The sequence below is a fragment of the Pipistrellus kuhlii genome, unplaced genomic scaffold (genome assembly GCF_014108245.1).
Source record: "Pipistrellus kuhlii isolate mPipKuh1 unplaced genomic scaffold, mPipKuh1.p scaffold_m20_p_5, whole genome shotgun sequence".
In the NCBI taxonomy this organism is placed as follows: domain Eukaryota; kingdom Metazoa; phylum Chordata; class Mammalia; order Chiroptera; family Vespertilionidae; genus Pipistrellus; species Pipistrellus kuhlii.
In genome coordinates this window covers 6,449,165-6,462,754 of record NW_023425551.1, presented here as the reverse complement: position 1 = coordinate 6,462,754, position 13,590 = coordinate 6,449,165, and the positions used below count along the sequence as shown (strand labels likewise).

The following is a 13,590-nucleotide window of genomic DNA, read 5'->3' as shown; positions in this document are numbered from 1 at the left end:
TCTGCTTGTGGTATAAAGCCCTTTTTCCTTCTCTTAGTACCTACAGCCTCCACCAACCCCAACCAGAGCTCTCCTGGCCCTGAATTCTCCACAAGAAAATAGTCGATGGTAGATGTCAAGATAATCTTTGACTTATAGTATGGAGAAAAGGAGGTAGCCAAAATGGTGAGAGAGGAGAGCCAGGATCTCATCAGTAGCTATAGCTGTCAAAGCACTGGAGCCTTCAGCTAACTTCAGGTCTTTGGCTTCTTCCCCATGCTGGCCCATGATGTAATGCCCACAACCCAGCCTCTCCCTCCCTAGAGCCTTAGCTAGACTCACCTCTGCCCACTTCTCCCTGGCCTTCCTTCAGTGGTATACTCCACTTAAGACTCAACGCCTTAGAACCAGATTTCTCTCCCAGTGTCCTCCCCAGGCTGACATGGCCTGGCCTGTGTGCCCACTTTTATTTTTTCTATAAGCAGTTTGGGCTTTAGTTTTTAAGGGTCAGAAGAACCATCTAGCAAAGTATTAATGTAGTTCTCTACCACTATCTGCTTTCTTGAAATCAATGAAAACTAAATGTCAGTCTACAAAAATATAGACAGTCCTTGGCAACCGAAGGCACTACCTGCAAAGTACAGTTTTAAGTACATACTGAGAAGAAAACCAACCACTAACCTTAGTAGCTGGGAATGTATCCTAACATCAGCTCTGAGTTGGGGATTTGAAGAACTCCACCCAATTTAAAACCATGAGCTTCAGAATCAGGTGTTTCCGGGTTCACCACTGGCTCTGCCACTTTCAGTGTCTGACACTGGACAAATTACTTAGTATTTGAGCTTGAGTGTTGTAATGTGCAAAGTAGGATTAAAAATACTGCCCAAAGTATAGGACTTCTAAAAGGACTGAATGAGGTGAAATATGACAAGCACTCAGCATCTGGCATGCTATGAGCATTAAATAAGTGGTGAGGAATGTTAACTAGACTGAAGTAACATTAAGATCATTGATGAATGGTACAGTAGTGCTTGTCACAGTCATGAATGGCTCTACCACGTGGCCCACTGCATATTGAGGGCCTATGAAGCTTCATACAAATATGAGACAAAACAAGAACAGCAGCAATAAAATAGCTCCTACCCTGGAGGGAAAAAATATTTAGAGGATTGGACACCCTCTGAAGAGAAGAACAATGTCCATCTCACCTCAGTTTCCTTATGTCCGTGCAATGCTGTTCATTCAATTTCCCTGAGTTGGACCATGCCACCAAGAGCTGGAATCTGAATTAGATCTCCTGGCTCCTGTCCCAGTGTTTCCAGTAGGCCAGTGTTCTCAAACTGGAGCCTTGTTAAAGCACAGATTGCAGGGCCCAGGCCCCTGAGTGTCTCCTTTGGTAGGTTTGGGGTAGTATATGAGCATTTGCATTTCTAACAAGCTCTTAATAGATGCTGGTGCTACTGGTCTGGGGATATAAGGCCACAGATATAGAGAAAACCATTCCCCTGGCCATTTTCTGTGTGGATTTTTACTGCTAATAGCCTACAAGGAGTGGTATGGCTTATTTCATAAAGGCTATTTATTAGTATCATGACAATTCCCATTGTAACTTTTCTGGTAGTGAAAACATATTTCCTTTGCTCAATAACCTGCCTAGAAGAGAAGGTAAGTCAGGGTGGGAAAGAAGAATAGTGCAGTTGGCCTGCTAGTTTCCTTTGCCACTGATTGTACTTCTCTCCCAAGTGGGGTCAAGTGCCCTGCAGGGAAGAGGTGTTAGGTGGCTCTGTATGTGAGACCCATCAGCTGTTTCCTTCAATGGCATGTTGGTACATGGCTTTGGGTTCTGGGTTTGATTAAACAGGGTTCTACTTCTTCAGAAGACCCAGGCCCACTTTATAAAAACTTACCTTCTTGTACTCAATGTTTAGTGACCAGCCTGGGGCTACCCCTTTAATCTGACTGGGGGCCTTCCTCATGCTGGGGTGACCATCCTGCCTGTCCCTTTTCTAGTGTCCTCAGTGCCTGGGTTCTGTGTTTGTGAGGGCTCTCCCTTGGCCCTGAAAGTCTTCCTCTGTCAGTGCATACCCACCTCCCTGCCCCCCACAGTCCGGTCTGCACCCCTCCCTCTTCTGCCACCTCCAACTAAGGCTCCCTGTGATACAAAACTGATCAGGCCCTATCAGATCATTTTATACCACTTTCAGAATAAAAGACGTTGTAAACTTTTCCAAGTTTGAAAATTGTGGCTATAACCTCTTTAAACAAGCAGAAGTTTATATAATACAGTCTTTCGCTATAGCTGTTTTCATTATCTAGAAGTGGAATAGCAAAAACACTCCCGACTTCCTAAGCAGTAGCCAAAATAAGAATAATATCAAAACAGGTAAAAATAATATTGGTATGTTAACATCTTTTCATCCATGCTTACTAGTTCTGGCAGGGTGGAAATGAATCCCAGCAGTGATGAGATCGGACTGCCAGATACATGTCCCTTGAGTGTCCCCTGAGGTGGGGTGTTGGTTATTTAGGTCTACAGACCACCGGCATATCCAGGATATAGGGCACCCAGAGGATAAGGACTCATACATGTGTGGCCTCCAGGGTGAACCCCTTGCCTGGCAGGGGACAGCAGGACTGAGTCTAGACCCACAGTTTTCATCTTAGTTTGGCATTCAGAAATAACCTTTTGATGCCAAGACTCAAAGACCTGTGATCTATGTAGATAAAATAAGATTTGTAAGCCCTGGAAATGTACTGATGTTTATAGGCAGGTTCTCATTTTATTAAAAGCGCAGTTCTACAAACTTCGCATTCCACAAGTAATAGCCATTTGGGGAATGGGGTGTGTGCCACACGGCGCAGACAGGGCCCAGGTCTTCATTGTCTCCAGTGTTTTCATAAAAGAGAACCAAATGCCTCTGGTTTTCACTTGTTTTTCAAATCTACTTTAACCTCGCACCTCACCTCAGTTCCTGAGCTAAGTCGTTTCGAAACAGATGTTAATATTTTCTTTGGTTGACCACTTTTTTGCTGGCATTCTGTGTGTGTACAGAAAACAGTCCTTAAGATTAGATCACTACTAGAAATGAACATGTAGGCCTCTTCTGAATGAAATAGAAAGATAGCCTCGTGTATAAAAACAGGCACAAAACAGCAAGCTTAGTATAATTGCACTTCTTATAAAATTGTGTAGGTGTGTGGGTGCGTGTGCGTGCGTGTGTGTGTGTGTGTGTGCCCGTGCGCAGAAAGGAGCCTGGACCAATAATCGTATTTTCTGCAGACGATGAGATTTTTACCCTATTTCTTATGCTGTTCTGTATAATTTGAATTCACTAAAGTAATGTCTGCTCAACCTGAAGACCAGGAAAACAAATCCTGGTGTGAGAATGAACTTGGACTGGAAAGCCTGCCGTCCTCTGGCTCCTGAAGCACCATTTGCAGCTTTATTAAAGGACCCTCCCAGAGCAGCCTCCTCACTGAAGGTTGACCTCTCTCCTCCTGGGATCACTTCACCTGGAACATGAGCATAGAGCATTCGCAATGATCAATTCTGGTTCCTACCAAGCCAGTTATCATTTCACATCCTCCGGGTTCCCAAATCTTATAGATGAGGAGAGTTTGTTTGAACAACTCAAGGAAAATAATATCCTGCTCCATAGCGGATGTCTATTGTTTCTTATGTGTCACATACTCTGCCAAGCACTTTGCATCCATGTTTAGTCTCTATAAAACTCTATGAAAAGGAAATAATTTTTAATCTTAATTTTACAGATGAGGGAACTAGATCTTACAGAGACTGAAACACTTGCCAAAGGTCATGCACTGAGTATTGGCCTTGGGAATCCAGCCCAGGGCTGCGTAGCTTCAGAGTCCATGCTTTTAATCATTTCAAGATCCCCAATTTAAGTAGAAATGCAATAATTTTTACCTTATTCCTTCAAGTTTCTCTTTTATATAAGTTATTTGGGACCTTGACTGTTACAATAAACAAGTTTTGAGCCTCAGTATATCACCAAGAAATAGTCCTCACCATTTATCATGTGGGTACAATGGACTCTTAATTTTTTAACCATCTGGTAAATTTTTTTTATTTCTATTTCATCTTTTGCCTTCCAATCACTTTTGTGGATATATACACCTTCAGCAATTGTCCACTAACAAACTGTATGTAAAGTAAAATTTGGTATATAAACACTACAAAAGATGAAAGAACACTGTCCCACATTCATTGAACAAAATGGATGATCCAGGTTCTTGTTGCAAAATTATGATTTTCTTTTCTCTTGATGACTAACTGCATGAGAATACCACATTTTCTTTTTGTCATTAGAAATATATTGTTCACTAATTGACTCTTGAGTTTTAGAGACTTGATGTAGGATGTCATCATCTGAAGACTCATAGTTGAGGTTTCACCCCCATGATCCATTTCCCAATCATCATTAGAGTCTTGAGTGCTATTGTTCAAGTCTTGGCATTCATCTCAGATTCCTCTAACGCATGTGAAACCTCTCCATCTATCAATTTTTCTTTCTTTGTCCTTAAAGTTAGGAATGAAAAATTCTGAATTCTCCATTCTGTTCAATGGAAGTTAAAAAGCAAACTACAAACATGGTACTTCCAACCTTCCTTTATATCTTTCAGAAAGATGTGCAATATTTTGGGTAATTCAATAAGAAATATGAAGGGTGATGTAATACTCGGAATTGATTTCCACAATGAATTATTCTTCTAGGCCTACCCTGTTCAGTACAGTAGCCATTATTATCAGTAGTTTTATTTTAACTGTGAAGTAGTCCACACACAAAAAAGTGAAATAAATGAAATGTACATCCCATATACCCAATATATACATGCCTTAGACTTAAAACTTTTTAGCTCGCCAGATTTTTTACTCTCTCTTATTTATTTGTTGTTAGTTACAGGAGGCTGAGGAGTATGGATTTTGAAATCAGATCTCAGTTCAAATCCTAGAGATGTGACTAAATACTTTACCTCACTGAGCTTCAGTTTTGTTTTTGTTTTTAATTTCTAAATGAGGTTAGTAATGTCCACCTCTTGGAACTTCGAGGCTTAAATGCAATAAACAGAAAATACTTAGCATGATGCTAAGCACATGTGGGCACTCAGCAGTGGGTCCTTAGTACTCTCAATATCTCATTTATAGGGCCCTTGACAGATTTTGGTAACTCAATTTTGGAAAACGTAGAGTAATTCTCACTCCCAATCTCCAAACCCATTTTTTTTTGGATTTTTAAAAGCAATTAATTACATATTATTTGATCTATCAGATACCATCTCCTCATTGATAAGAACTTTCGGGTTCCATAAGCTGCCCCTCCTTTATTCCTTGGGCTAGGTCAGCACACTAAGCAAGGTCTTCCATGACCCATTGCCATAAAGCTTTTCTTAATATTGTACTCTGTGTCCAAACCTGACTTTACCCAAAATCCTTTAAAAAAAAAAAAAAAAGGAGCTGCTTTTCATTTTGTGGAAGAATCAATTGCACTGGGTAATAAGGTTGTGTTTAATGATTCATGATAAATATATTAGGATTCGAGAAAGAAAGAAAGAAAGAAGTAACAGGACAGAATGAGGCAAGAAGTCAGGAATCAGTTTCACTCTGATGAGCATGACCTTGAAGGAGTCCCTTCCACAATCTCTCTCTCTCTCTCTCTCTCTCTCTCTCTCTCTCTCTCTCTCTCTCTCTCTCTCTCTCTCTCTCTCTCTCTCTCATTGCAAATGGTGGGAAAATTAATGACTTGAATATTTTGTTTTTAAATAATTCTAAGGGTGTTTGAGCTCAGTGTGTGCTCCAAAAAACTGTATGCTTTGGTTATTTTGTTTAATAAAGGTAATTAAGAGCTTAGAAGGTAAAAGAATCTGCAAAAGGCCAACAGATTAGCCTTACACAATAGAGTTATTGTTTCTTATCCTGAAGTCACCTGTATTCTTGCTTCACTTTCCTTTATACTCATCACAGCTCTTAATCATGAACATGGAGGTGTTTGGCCCAGTTAGTGGCCCCCTGAGATTTCAACATTCCATGGAGATCTGTGTCCAAGTTCAGAAACAGTACAAATTTATCAATTTTAGGAGCATGTAATGCATCTACTCCCCCCGCACCCGCTTCCCCCTGAGGAGAACATGGTGAACTCATTTCTTCCTCAACAAATATTTAGTGCTATTAAGTACATCTTTCACTTCTGTCTTTCTTATGTAATTAGAAACATTCTGTGAAGTCAGAGGTCTGAAAATACGTGGTTTATAGCATTGTTGTTGTTGTTTTTTTTTTTTTAGCATCTTCCCCCTTCCACTCCCCAAGACCCAAGAGCTAGTTATCACTGATACCATGTTCTCCAAACTTTATTGAAACCAGCACCAATTACAATCATGGAATTAACAAGTTGTTGGGGTTGGGTTGCCTTTAACATTAGAGAGATATTTAAATGAAGCATGAAATGTTAAATTTGAAGGTAAAAGTATGCTAAACTAGCCCAAGGAAATTTTGGGCTATAAACATCCCAAATTTGGGCTGAAGTAGCCCAAGGAATAAAGGAGAGACAGCTTATGGAACCCAAAAGTTCTTATAAGCTAGGAGATGGTATCTGGTAGATATATTTAATTAAGAAATTGCTTTAGTAAATGCCACCATTCTTGGCAGGGGAACAGTTGCCTCAGGATTTTCGAAGTTCCTGGTAACTTAATCATTTTAGCAGCTCCCAGGTTAGTTACCTAATTCTTTCTGGGTTTTTGTTGTTGTTGTTGTTGTTTGTTTTGTTTTGTTTTCCTTGACCATATGATCAATTTTTTTTTGGTTTTAAATATTATACATGCTCTTATTTTGATTTAATTTGGACAGCATGGAAAATTATAGAGTAGTAGGAAAAAATAGTCACCCATACTGCCACCACTCAGAGGCAGCCAAAATGAAGAGTTTTTCAGAGTCCTGTGCAGTCTTTCTTTATCTATGTGAAGAGTACTAAAGTCTTACACATCATTTGTCATGAATATTTTACCAGTCCTTTTATGTAATGTTTATGTTAATTAAAGTTAAGCAGGTACCTACTGCATAGAGTTAAAGCACAAATTGGCTCATTGGCTTATTATAAAAAATGACCCCTGAGTACACCTTCCCTATTACTCTCTCCTCTTCGGAAGCGATTATTCTGTTAATTGCATTAGCTTTCATATCTCTGAGTAACCTGATTATGTTGCTTCTTCTTGATTTTTCTCAGCTTTAGGCATTGTCTGTTGGCACCTTTGTGGAACAGGATTTAGCAATTTCATTGCAGGCTGCCCACTATCACCATGCAAGCACCCTTCTCATTCTGAACCCTAAGCTGTGTGTATTATTTGGACTAAATGAGTACTCAATGTTTTTATTGTTGACACTAGGTAAATAACAGCCACAGCTGAGCCATTACGATAATGTTTCCTTTCCTGTTTAGTTTTTTGTTTTCTTTGTAATAAATAATGGTCTTGGTTTGGAAATTTATGCTCATACTTTTCTGTGGTCTCCAAGTTACCCCCAAACTGTGATGTAAATCTCCTCTCATAGCCTCCAGACATGTTAGATATTTTATCAGTGTCGCGTTGCTGACATCTCTCCTGGGCCTTGGCATCTGCTCCCATCTGGTTGCACCCAGCCTCCCGCTCACATGTGTCCCAGGAGCTCCCTTCACTCTCTTTTGTTTGCTTTCAGTTTCCTGCATAGCCATGTGGCATTAGCTCCTGTTGCTGTGGTAACAAATGACAATAAACCTAGTCTCTTAAAACAACACAAATTTATTATCTTACCACTTTGGAGTTCACAAGTCTAAAGTGGGTCTAAAATCAAGGAGTCAGCAGGCTGCTTCCTTCTGGAAGCTCTAGAAGAGAATCTATTTCCTTAACTTTTCAGCTTCTAGAGCCCACCTACATTTTTTTGGTGCCTGGCTCCTTTCTCCATCTTTAAAGCCAGCATTGTAGCTCAAATCTCTGACATTGACTCTCCTCTTTCTCTCTTCCACTCATAAGGACTCTTGTGATTATGCTGGGTTCATTTGAGTAATTCAGAATAATCTTCGCATCTCAAGGTCTATTATGTCGTGTAAGGTAACATAGCTACAGATTCTGGAAGACTTGGACATCTTTGGGGGTGAGGGTGGGGGGGCATTATTTTGTCTTCCATGCATCTCTTTCCTTAGCCTCCAGGAACTTCTTGAGAAAAGGTGCACTGGGTGGACATTTTCTGAAACATTGCATTTCTGAAAATGTCTTTATTCTATCTTTAATTGATAGTTTGACTGGATATAAAATTCCAGACTGGGAACATATATTAATCAAGATAGGCTAAGGTTATGCAAAATTTCAGTGGCTTCACACTTTGGAGCTTGTCTTGCTTATGTAAGACCATCTGTGGGTCCGATGGCTCTTAGGAAAGTTCCCTTCCAAAGCTCTTGCAGAGATCCAGGCCGTTTATATCCTTGACCCTTTATATGAAAATCTAATCTGTTTTTATGGAAGCTTCTTATTTCTATTGTCCTAAACTGTTATAATTTTGTGCCTACTGTGTGTCAGTTTTCAGATACTATTCTGGGTACTCAGTGACTTTCAATTAGGAAATATGTATTCTGTTTTGGGATATTTGCTTGAATTTTTTCACTGATTTCTTCCTCTGTATTTTCTCTTTCTGTTGTTCTGATCTCCTCTCTTTTAGATGTTGAACCTCCATGACTAATAGTTTATATTTCCTATTTTGTTTCTTTTATTTTTCTTTATCTTTTTGCTCTACCACCTGGTAGAATTTCTCATCTTTGTCTTTCAATCTTTCTGTTGAGTTTTTCCCTACGGTTCTTTTTTTGTTTTTTTCTTTCTTTCTTTTTTTTTAATTTCTAAGAGTTTATTTGATGTTGTTACTATCTCTGAATGTTTTATATTATAGCATTCTTTGATTCCATAAAGGATTTACACTTCTTACAAAAGGTTATTTCTAGATATTTAAAAAAAAATGTTGGTCGTTATTCTGAATGGAATATTTTTCTACTATATGTAAATAGATTGTTGTAATATTGAAAATTATTGATTTGTGCTTTATATATACTAATGTTGAACTTTTTATTTCAATAATCTTTCAATTTTTTTTCTTAATAAGGAATACTTGATAAAAACACACACATTTGTTTTGTTTACTTTTGTTTTAAGTTTTTATATTCCAGAATGATATTAAGTAATGTAAGGTCCATGGTGGGGGGAGTATGTATTAATTATCACCATGTCACACATTTAGAACATGTACCTGGCATATAGTAGCACTCAATAAATATTTGTCAAATGAATGAATGGTAGTTATAGATAACATCTTTGTTTTGTTTTAAGTTTCAATGATTATGCTACAAGTGTTTTATCACTTAACTTAGTTTTGACATTGAAGTTAAAATAGATATTTCTTATCATGTTAATGAAATATTCTAAATTTTTGAAAGCATACAACTTGAAGGAATTGTGTTTTCTTGTGATCTTCCACTTAGAAACAGGTATTGAATTAAATTAATTCACTTTTATTTTCAAAAACTAATGGGGGACAGATAGGTTGATAAGTAATCAGATACTTTAAAAAAAATCAATGTTTGATTTGTCTTACATCTTTACTGATGATCTAGAAGAGGAAATGCTTAGAAAAATCTGAGTTTGCCAGTGACTTACGTCTTTTTTTTCCCCCCGAGGGGAGAGGAGAATAGTAATAAGCCACAGAAATACCTACTAAGCCTAGTGTCTTTGTCAGTTATCACCTAGGGGCTTCCACTCAGTGTGAAACTGCAGCCCAAAGAGACTATCAAAACACTGACATCCTTCAGCAGGGAGCAAAGCTGTGCCCTACACAAGCTTTGATTTATCTACACATGAAAGATTAGATGCCGTTTCAAACAACAATGATGAAAAGAAACATAATTGAGCTGGAGAACATCCAGAAAGTAACAACAAGAATGATCATGCAAGATGGAATAAAAGGCTAAATTGATTGCAATTCTTGTCAGGAAAGACACTGGCTGAGGAAGGTGATTGAGGTGAACACGAAACAGTTCACCAAGGCCTTGAACACATCTCTGGTTGGAAATAAACGGGCTCATTGTCCCTCAAACCTTAATAAGTTTTCCCAAAGGCAAATTGAAGGCTATTCTGCTTCTTAACAGTGGATAGTAAACAACTAGACATCATTTGCCCAAATGAGAGTGCAGGCCAAACTATCCATCAGTCCTCATAAAAGTGTATATCTATTCATGAATGACAAATTCACAATGGATTACGAGGAGAACAAGGTTGTTTGGCAGAACAGCCTCTTGTTTTAGAGCTGATGTTCTTGGACCCAGGAAGGTCATTCTTATTTTACATGTAAAGAAAAATGAACATTCTTTTTCCCCCAATGAGAATATAAATTAGTAATTATTGACTCTTATCTACAATGTGGTAATTACTGATGCTTATCTCCAAGTCATTCTCTGGACTGATGTTCAGGTGATCCACTTGTAGGACTTTACTTTCTCCCTGCCCCTGTGGTGATGCCCCAGCTGGAGATTGTGCTGCGTGAATACCTTAAAACTCGGAGTTTGAGGTTCCGGTCATAGCCCTATCCCAACTCCTGCTAGTTCTTAGACCCAGCCAACGACTCTTTCTGAGTTTTGTTTTTCTCATTTATTGTGGAAAGTAATCATGATTTTCCTGTATTCTCCCCCTTGGCATTTTTTGTGAAAAGGAAATAAAGTGGTATTTGTAAACGTGCTGTGTCACTGGGCAAAGATGGGGGATGACTTGGTAACCAAATGTCTGAGTCCTTGGGGAGCTGCCTCTCTCTTCCCAGATTTCTGAGAGGACAAAAGGAGCCCCATATGGGCTGCTGCTCCAGAAAGATCACTATGGAGAGCTAACAGGGTTCCTTTTTACGCCCAAAGCCTGGTGAAAGGCAGGCTGAGTGACTTCCAGACTGTTGAGGAGCACATGAGACTTGGTTAGACAGTGTGTAAGGAGGACATTCTGGTAAACAGGGCAGGTGGCCTTCCACACACTTCCGTTTCCTCAGGATGTCCTTACGAACTTTCTCACCAAGTTTCATGTGCTCCCTGACACCTGACATTTTTTTTTCCAGGCTCACACTCTCATCCTGACCTTGAGTTCACCACCCTTGATGGTGAAAAGAAGCAGGAAAGGAATGATAGCTATTTCATGAGATCCAGAGCAGAACCACTGGACTCTCCCAGCTTAGCCTTTCCCTGTGGCGAGACCCAGAGGCCCTCTTGGCTTCTTCCAGCCCATAAGGGGGACCTTAGAGCCATTTAATTATTGCACTGGGGGTATGACACAAGAGAAAATGAGCCATGCAAATCAGGCCAACAACAGGAAGGAGCCAAGGGGAAAAGGCTTTAAGAACCTTCACACACTCCCCGGAGACTCAAACGCCATTCCTTGCCATCATGGCCTCCTTGAGGAATACATGACCTTAATGACCCCTCCCACTCCAAGGAGAAGAAGGTAGCCTTGAGCTCTTGTCAGAGATTGTAGTATACAAAACTACAGAGTGCTAAAAATGTTACTTAGGATCTTGTAATACTCTCCTGTAACAGTAGTTGGCACATATCATTATACATTTTTACCTCCTCAACTATACTGTAATTCCTTAAGGGCACAGAACATGTTTTATACATCCTTTCGGAGATGTAGTAATTATAGGAACCTTGCAGAGTCCTTTCATCTGGCAGTCAGAGGTCTCCAGAAGCTTGTCAGTCACGTCAGCTGTATGCAGCCTGATTCCGCCGGGCATCACAGCTCTGCAGGCTGCCGCAGAGCACTGATAATCAGGGGTGGCCTGGAAAAGGGGGTGCTGCTTGCCCAGAGTCACTTCTTTTCCTGACTTGATTCTCATGTCTTTCTGATTTTTTTCTTCCTCTTCAAAACAAGATGCCCATCTTACTTTGGGCAAAATTAGTTATTTCACCGAGGAAAGGCATTGTTAGGTTGCTACTGTAGTGTAGTAGGTGAGAGCTTAGTGAACCTGCGTTGGGATCAAGACTTGGCCTCTTATTGACTATGTGATTTGGGGCAGATTTCTGAATGTTTGTTATCTTCAGTTTCCTCTTCTGTGCAATAGGAACAGCAGTCCCTATTTGATAGGGCTGTGGAGAGGATGAATTGAAAGAAACCATCTTACCTAATAAAAGAGAAGCATGCAAATTAACCATCACTCTGCTACCCCCAAAGCCAATCAGAGTGAGTATGCAAATCAACACAACAAAGATGGAGGCTAATTTGCATAAGCAGGCGTGGAGCGGCTAGGAGGTGCGTGACACCTGCTATGAGGGGAAAGGGGGCAGAGGAGGGAGCTACAGGAGCGGTGCTACTGGCCAGAAGTGAGGACTTGGCGGCTCCCGGGAGGCCAGGGAGCAGGGTCGTGCTGGGTCCAGGGCAGCTGGGAGTGAAGCCAGGGGAAGCAAGGCCTATTCTTGCATGAATATCATGCAGCAGGCCTCTAATATAACATACTTAGTACAGCCCTGGCCCAGTCCTTGTTGTAGCTTTCCCTGTACACCAAAAGGCTGAGTGTTCTTTTCCCAGTAAGGGCACATGCCTAAGTTGTGGTTTCATCCCTGGTTGGGACAAGTATGGGAGGCAACTGATTAATGTTGATGAATATTTCTCTCACATAGATCTCTTTTCTCTCTCTCTCTCTCTCTCTCTCTCTCCTTCCTTTCCTCCCTCCTTTCCTCCCTCTCTTTCCCTCTTTTCCTTCCTCTTTCTCTCAAATCACATGTGTCAAACACAAGGCCTGCAGGCCAAATCCTTCCCGCCAGGCCTTGCAATGTGGCCCGCACCGCGCTGTCATCACTGCACTCCGTTGCGTTTCCATCACAATGACAGTTTATGACTGTTCAGTAAACCATTCGGCCCGCGATTTAGGCTGGATTTTAGATTTTGGCCTCTTCTCTGATTGAGTTCGACACCCCTATCTCAAATCATTAAACACATATCCTCACATATCCTCAGAGGAGGACTAGCTCAAATCCTTTTTGCAGCAAAGAGATTGTAATTTAAAAATGGATTCAGATGCCCCACCTATGGTTTGTTTTCTGTGGCCTCTTGTGTGCATTTCCAGAGAACAAATAATTCAGTTTTAATTCATGAGTTGTTTCTTTTCATCTCAAGATTGCTTATCAAAGGACATATATAACAGCAGATAATCATGACAGAAGAAAAGGACCAGGAGAGAGGGACCTGATATCACACATCCGTCCTGAATTGTGGTTATTACATTCTGCTCTTTGGGGAATTTCAGACCTTCCTGTTGTTAATCAATAACTCTAACCCTGTTGTGTATAATTTAAGAGAACACAAGCATCAAGGAGAAGCATTCCTTATCTCCAATGCCTTTGCTTGTAATGGCTTCCATAATTTATCCACAGGGAGAAACAAGCAATTGGAAAAATTTCTCTTTGGCTGGTCACAGCCTGTTCATAGATATTTGGCAAGAAATGAAGATAAACAGTTATCAGGTGTAGTAGATTATCCTTGAGGGTCTGTTTTATTTTTATCTTGCATAAGCACAGATGATAACACTTAACGAATCTCTTTGGAGAATAA

The 13,590-nt window shown here is 40.1% G+C and overlaps 1 protein-coding gene across 3 annotated transcripts in view; it reads left to right on the top strand.

Moving 5' to 3' along the window:
- UST (uronyl 2-sulfotransferase) overlaps positions 1-13,590 on the top strand; it is a 242,739-nt gene that overhangs the window by 99,520 nt on the left and 129,629 nt on the right. The gene's annotated exons all lie outside the window — the stretch shown is intronic.